Raw genomic sequence first — 8437 nt, 5'->3', positions numbered from 1 at the left:
TTTTTTTGTGTTATTTGCATTTTCTTAAACTCTCATTATTTAATTACTGAATTTCTCTTTTAATTATTGAAATCTGTAGACCTTTCATTGTAACTGAATAGTTATATATTTTGAGATGAAATTTGAGCTCAAAATAAAATGGGTATTTTCCCTTTTGAATTACTGAAACTAAATAGATATTTCTTTTTAGAAAGTTAACACCATTATATTTTAAAAAATAAGAAAGTTAAAATTTACTTTGTAAAATTCTGGAACAGATACTATTCATTGGCATAAATGATAAATGCAATATATATGAAAACAACAGAGTCCATAAAACAATTTTGTGGACTCTTATAATCAATCATATGCAGGTTTTTTTAAAATCCTAGCAAATAGTGAATGTATGTATAATTGTAGTACTCCTAGTATGCTATTAATGGTTTTATGGATCCTGAAAATTATCTTTATAATGTTATCAAACTGATTAATAATCATTTTAGCTGAGATAAACTGAGTGAAAAAATAATTTTAGCTGAGACAAACTGAGCCAAAAAGGGATTTTAACTGAGACGAAATGCAATTTCTGGTGAGACAATTTGATATTTTGCGAGTAGCATCACTGTTGTTATAAATATTATATACACAGAATTGATGCAGTTTTAATAGGCATCGAATAGACTAATGAAATACACTGTACCAATATTAGTATTTTTGCTACCTGTTAAAACTACATCAATTAACTAAAATACTAGCAGTACCAAATTTAATTAAACATCATTTACGTTAATAATAGTATCACACACCCTCTATTTTTTCTGATTTCCATAGCATGCGGCTTTAGACTTTGTCGCAAGGGGAGTTCTTTAAATAGACAAACTGTAAGTTACTGTCTTGTTTCTCCGTGTTCCCATGCTTTTTTTGCACCTTGCACACATTCGTATTGCAAAATATAAATGTCGTTAAATTTTTTATTAAATTTTATGATTTAAAATGCCAATTACCATATGAATCTCATATTATTTTCTTTGCAATTTTTGCAGAACAAGTTGTGGCCTTCTTTTCTGATAAAAAGAGCTATAATGTTGATTAAGCTGTTTAATGTGATGCACCATAATTCAGGTAAGCATTTTATTTTCATTTTCCTTTAATTTTAAGATCTCTACCTGTTTCGACCAAAAATTTAATTCAATTTTCATTTCTCAATAATGATTCAAAAACAATTTTAGTTTCTATACTAGTTGCAGTAATACCATTTATGTTTTTATTATAAACAATTAGTGTCACTTAGTAACGTTGCTACCTGTTCTCTTTACTGGCTTTTTTTTTCTTCTGAAAACTGCAGATTTCAAAGCACAAGGTACATATTTTCTTAAACTTTTGCTCCAATAAACTTGAATTTTGATGTGCACAATATTTTTCATTTTCATTAACTTAAAAAGAACTTTTTTTTATTCAAATAATTATTGAAAAAAAATCATTAAGAAAATTGATTTGCTTTTATGCATACATGGTAATACTCTTACTTCCGTTATGTGTAACGAAAGTAAAAAGTACGTACCTTTACTTTCACTTTGTTACTTTTTAAATTTAGTACTTTCACTTGCTTTTTCGTAATGCCCAATGTCTAACAAGGGATAGGCTTATTTAACCTTTATTTAATCAGTTGTGAAAATCTCTTTGAAAAAGCGTTTTCCAAAAAAGCGAATATGTATAATAGAAACCCCTTTGTAAATTTTACTTCATAACACTCGTTGAACAGTAGGCCCTATTTTGGGTTTACGACTACTGATGTTCAACTCCCTAGCCCCCTGTAATTTTAAACGCAATCCAGAACACAAGATAACTCCTGGATTAAGTATTGGGAGAAATTTGCTTTCGTGGAATACTTTTTGATGGAACTACACCGGCATTTGCGTTACATGGAGATGAAAACCACGAAGACCTCTCACAGTTAATTTGACGGCAAGGTACTCTAATCCATGATCCGTCTACCACTGAGGATATTATACATCAGCACTTAGGTCAGTGTTAGCCGGGTGCGGAATTCTTTTTGACCAGCCATCACTGGGATTTAAACCAGGTTCACCTCATTGGACAGTGCTGACGTAAAATATCATTAATGGTAGACGGATCATAAGTTAGTCTCCTTACCGTCAGGCTTATCGTGGGTGGTTTTCGTGGTTTTTCTCTCCATGTAACGCAAATGCGGGATTGTTGCATAGAAAAATTTTCCACGAAGGCAAATTTCTCCCAATATTTGATGCAGGAGTTCCCTTGTTTTCTGGATTAAGTTCAAAATTACAGGGCTACGGAGTTGAGTATTAGAAGTCGTAAACCCAAAACATTGTGTTGGATGTTCATGATGGTTATAAATAAAAGAAAATGATGGTTCGTAATTATTTTTTAAATATTTAAATAAAGGTATTGAGTCTTACCGATTTGTTTACGTCCTTCAGATATGTTAAAATTTGTCACAATTATGGTATAAAATCAATGGAGGAATCATAAAGCATTCCCCTTCCTTAAAATCTAATCATTAATTAAGAATTATAATATATAAATTTTAAATGTTACTTTTTTTTCCATTTTCATTAATAAAAAAAAAATGTGAATAATTTATAGAAATTTATCTCGTTAACAAAAAAGTTTTTTTTTAATGTCATAAACAATTTAAAGAATTTCGTCTCGTAAAATAAACAATACAACATTAAAGAAGTTTTTTTTTGCAATCCCGCATGCTATATTCAGTTTAAAGTATTATAATTTGTATTTATTTTTTCTTTATTATTTAGTTGACGCAACATAAAAAAACTCAATTCCGTACTAAGAACCTTTAGTTACTTTTCAGATTTATTAAAATTTTTGTTAAAATAGTAGATTTACTAAAAATGATATTTGAAAATTTTAGATAACGCAAATATAAGTATTTTTTGAAATTAAAAAAAAAATTACATGATAATTTGATCCTATTTGCAATATCTTCTGAAACAATTTCTGTGGATATGCTAGGAGTACTCCATGCATGTTGGGGTTTTAATGTTGGGATTGGGCTGTAAAATTGCATCCCATCAAATAATTAATTACCTTTAAGACAAATCCTTTTTAAATATGGGCATTGATAAATAGAAAATAAATACAATTAAATAGTGTCGTTGCTTATTGTATTGGTATTGAAATTACCTTAATAAAAACAGTAACCAATGTTAAAATTTCAAAGTTTTCGTTCTAAGTATGGAAATTTGTTTAATTAAGTAATTATTGCTTATTATATGATATTAGCCTTCTTAATTGCGCTAAAAAAATTATTTTCGTTTTATTCGCAAAACTATAGATTTCGATCTTTATCACTAGTTTTTTTTATTTTATTTTTTATTTGGAAAGTTTAGGAGGAAACGCATTATTGAACTTTCATATTGGTTACTCTTACATTTAATCACAGAAATATACTTCAAAATCTCCCTATCTTGCAGTTATATCTCAGGATCGTATATTCAAAATTTGATTTCTCAAAAACTATTTGACCTATTACTTTTGAATTTTGCGTTGAAATTTAATATATTAAAATTATCAAATTAATAATTTATTGACAATTTAAAAGATTATTACTTTAAAAATATGTGAGATTTTTATACCTCAGAAACCAAATGTTTTTCGGTTAATACTTAAAAAAATAATAAATATTTATCAAACATTATTTTGTTGCCGGAATTATCTTAGGATTATTGAATTTTATAAATGTGAGTGAAATTTTCACTTAGTTAGGTCTATTATATCGAAATACAAAAAAATTTAATTTAACATTGAGGGGTTCAAACTTTTTATAGCTTAAAGTAAAGAAATCATTTTTCCCAGATTACTGCTTACCCAGGATGTGAATTTCGAAAATTTAAATCCGTTGGGGGAAAAAAGGATATCTTATTCAGGGTGTTCACTTTTCCATTTTACACATTGTATAGATAATAGTAAAAATTATAAATAGCGAGAAAAATAGCAGAAACAATAGCGGTATTCAACATTTTATTCGCCACTTAGATTCTTTTCGAAGGGTTCTTTTCAATACAATTTTAACAATAGCATTCAGCGTTGTAATATTTTTAAAAAATTTCTCATGAAATCTTTTTTCTTGGATGCTAGGAGACTGCTATATAAATATCGCAATTAATATTTTTTTACAATCGCAATTGTTTTATTTAATGATTAACAAATTAATTAGCAATTTAATTGTTATATTTTGTTAGCAGTTCTCATAATCCGTATAATCAGAAGCTTCTTAAATTTTTATTTATTTGCTGCTTTACAAAACGATTACTTTTTCAAATAACAGTTTCCTTTCTTTAGTTTAATTTCTAAGACTGAGTGTTGTTTATTTCAACATTGTGTTAAAATAACTCAATAAAAATCTTTAAAATTACTTAGAGCATCATTTTCTAAACATGAAAAACTTTGAAATATAACTGTGTTTCATTAAATCAACTAAGATGTCGCTTCATTGTTTCATCTGATAAAGTAGTGAATGACATAAATATTTAGCAGTGACATAATATTTTGAATTTACGGATAAATGCAACATTATTAAAGTTTGAATTGCTATAGTTTTTTGCAAATTTTTGATCATATATATTATACAATCTTCCACTATATAGTGAAAATAATTAATTTTTCAGATAATCCTTTTATTTTTTTTTTGCATCTTACAAAATAGAAAATATAATATTTGTAAAAGTGCGCCGATACGAGATTTGTCACTTGAACTGTTTCTCCTAGAAAACCAAACGTTTTCTGTACAAAATTTAAATATTTTGGCATTAAAAGATTTAAAATATAAAATTTATGCTTCGTTTAATTAAAATATAATATGTATTAGAAAAAATCTAGAGTTTTATTATTTCATTGATTTTAAATAAAAAAAAATAAAAAACTTTTTTGAATTTTACCATATACCAATCTCGCTCACCACTCACCAATCTCGCCACCGCTCACCACGATGATTGCTTCACAATAATTGCTGTTTCTTGACAGCTGAGAAAATTCAACTAAAAATGTATGTATTAAAAAGAGCACTTGTTGTTTCGTGCTTCCGATAAATCTACCCGATCTATCCAGCGATGAAATAACTTAAATTTACAAGAATTATCTGCGTACACATATTTACAAAAGCAACCATTTTATTTTTCGTAGAACACATCTAGCACAACATTCTTTTTGTTGCCACTCACACTTTCCATATATACACAGGCTGAAAAATCGTTTTAGTTAATATTTACACTTTAAATGAATGACGTCATTTTATGAGAGTGACGTAACACTTGTCCCGCCACTTCCCACGTCCAAATACTCCCCTTATGATAATACTATACACATACTGTATTATATAACAATTAAGATCTATCAGTGAATCTAAATCATTTATCTAAATAATCTTTTTTTTTGAACTAACCTTTAAAAATAAAATTATATTTAAATAACAAATTTGGCGCGTTCACAACTGTGATTTACTATTTTTGCTGATCAAACTAACGGATGTATACTTTAATTACAAATTTGCATTCATTATTTTGTGCAGCAAGTTGAAATTTAAGTTCTAAATCATACAACGAATCTCTTTAACAGTAATTCATAAGAGTATATTTATGTAATTTGCACCTAAAAAATAATAATTATAAAACGATAAACAAGGTCAGACATCGATTTCATCTTAAAATATAACACAGAATTACGTTATTCTAATAATTATAATTTAAAAAAATCCTATTAAACTCTTAATTTAGAAAACAAACAAAATCAAAAACGTAATAATAACAGTACAGGTAAATATCTTTAAATTAGGGGTGCACAAATATTTAGAGGAAAACAATAACTTTATGACTTATATCAATTTTATACTGATGACAACCAAACCAATATGATAACTAGTAATGAGGGATCCTACCTTTTCGACCAATCAAAATTAGTAATGAGGGATCCTACCTTTTCGACCAATCAAAATGTACCGCGACACCATCCTTAGATTTTTATGTATATTTGGAAGCATTTAATTTATCACATGAATAAGATAAAACTTTCGTGCTCAATTTTTGATTAAAAGTGATTTCAACACTGAATATGCCAAATTTCTAAATTTACTTTCCTTTAACTTGAAAAAATGCTAATTATGATTTTTTATTTAATGATTTTCAAGGAAGTTACTTGTGTACATAAATACATCTTTTAAATATTTCTTTAAACAAAAATTGCAATATTTATCTAATTTGTTCTACAAATCCGATAATGGAAACGAAATTTCTAAATATTGTGTAGTATTAAAATTAATAATTTTATATGTAAACATTTTTAACATTTACTATATTTCTGGATATTTTTAACATTTACTATTTCAATGAAGTTTGTAACATTTTCATGCATTTTAAAGTTTTGTACGTTTTAATAAAAATTTAATACATTTTAAATTAAAATTATATTTTTTCTTAGATATGTAGAACAATTTCTCCCGTTATTTTGAATTTTCGATTTCCCTGAAATGTAATTTGAAATCGTTACTTTTTTGTATTGTACTTGTACTGTTACTTGTACTATTTACTCGTTACTTTTGTCTTAAGTATTTGTACTTTTACTCGTTACTTTTTAGAACAACTTTCAAACTTCCGAACAATTTCTTGGCAATTTAAATTGAAATAAAAATGAAAGGAAATCGGTAACTTTCATTTGTTCACTGAAAAATTTCGTTTGTTTAACTGCTAAAAAATGTCTAACAACAGATTTCGCCGATTTTTGACAAAATAACCAAAAGTTTGAATTTAATATCGAAATTGGAAAATCGACATCCCAATAAATGTTTCGCTATCTCTCCTCAAAAGATATTATAATAATAAAATAAATTTTAGCTATCTTCAAACAAAATTTTAGTTAGTTTTCGACAACAAAAAAAACCAACAGAAATTTAAATTTCGATTCCAAATTTCAGCCCAGCGTACGACATTGTTAATCCATATAAAATATTCTTTCCCCCATTTGTCAAAAAAGTTTTGGATTAAACAAATTTTTAATGTATTTTGACTTAAAAAAAAACACTTCATTTTGTAATTGAAAAAAGTAGCCTGTGGCATTAGATTATTAGTATACATATTAATCTGAGTAAAATTTTTTATATAGTCCGCAAAATAATATGACATAACAAGACCAAACTATTAAAATTTTTATCCTTAAAATGACAAATTTGAATTTCGCGATCAAATGTTAACCCCAAAGGCAGTAAATCATTTTCCCACCACAAATATTGTTTTCAAAAGCAAAATGTTTACCCATTGTAAGCATTCGTTAGCAATGTAGCTATAAAAGTTGGCCTTTTCTAAAAAAGTTCAAGAAGGGCGGATTTTATGCATGATTTTATTTTTGAAAAAAAGCTAACTTGTATTGGATTTTTTTATTTATTTTTACCTTATTGTTCTAAGGTAATGTGTGTGGAGCCGTGATCAGGCCCGTTCCTAACTGATTTGAGAGGCGGGGTGTTGAAGTTTATTTTGCCGACTGTCATGTACGTGTCATACGCGTATATATATATATATAATTCGTTTTGGAATCTAGTTTTACGGTGTCCAACATGGAGTTACGTAGTTAAAGCAAAATCATACTTGTCCAAAATAAATAGATTGGTCATTTGTTCAGCTTTACGGAAAGAGATGTCGGACGTAGGGGAGCCTAGTCTGGTAGACCCGGTCACGGGCGATTCGTTGTACGAACCACCAACCCTTAAACCTGCATTGGTGCTCCAAAATAAGTTACACTCACTACTTTTTAGAGAAAATTGTAGAATTGTCAAGGCAGATAAGGATGGTTTCTTGAACACCCTTTCTGAGCTCATGTCACTGGTAGCCAACCAGGACACACAGATCGCATTGCTACAGGCCAAACTGGACAGCTATGAAGAGTTAAATGAAATTGTTTTGGATCCGATAATAAGCAGAAGAAATGATATGGCGAGTAGGTCCTATGCGGATATTGTGAAGAAGGGACATAGTCGCCAATTGGGTGTCAGTGATCGAACCAAGGAACATGTGGCGATAGTCAAACCAATAAAGGAGGGAATTACTTCTGACCAAACTAGATCTGATCTTTTGCAGGGCTTGAACCCGGCAAATTTGAGGATTGGAATTAGAAGGATTGCTAATGTAGGTCATGGGGGAGTCCTGATACAGTCGGACACCGAAGAAGATCTCGAAGTTCTGAGAGAAGAAATGATGAAACAGGGATTGACAAAACAGTATACTGTAGGACCTCCTAAGTTTAAAAACCCTACAATAATTGTATTCGGAGTGGAAGAGGACATGGAAGAACAGGATTTACTGGACGGATTGACAAGGCAAAACAATGAGTTTGAGGAGGGAGATATAAGGATTAAGATGGCCCATAGACCAAGAGGTGGTAAGAAAAATTGGATACTAGAGATAAAACCAGAGAA

The 8437-nt window shown here is 28.7% G+C and overlaps 1 long non-coding RNA gene across 1 annotated transcript in view; it reads right to left on the bottom strand.

The window, feature by feature from the left end:
- LOC139425944 (uncharacterized) overlaps positions 1 to 5210 on the bottom strand; it is a 10179-nt gene extending 4969 nt beyond the window's left edge. The window contains exon 1 of the long non-coding RNA XR_011637100.1: positions 4944 to 5210. This is a non-coding gene — a long non-coding RNA (uncharacterized lncRNA). The remainder of the gene's footprint in view (positions 1 to 4943) is intronic.
- Positions 5211 to 8437: the final 3227 nt, after the last annotated feature.

Source organism: Parasteatoda tepidariorum, chromosome 6, assembly GCF_043381705.1.
Source record: "Parasteatoda tepidariorum isolate YZ-2023 chromosome 6, CAS_Ptep_4.0, whole genome shotgun sequence".
NCBI classification, from domain to species: domain Eukaryota; kingdom Metazoa; phylum Arthropoda; class Arachnida; order Araneae; family Theridiidae; genus Parasteatoda; species Parasteatoda tepidariorum.
Note: the sequence above shows the minus strand (reverse complement) of the source record. Positions and strands in the feature narration are given on the sequence as shown.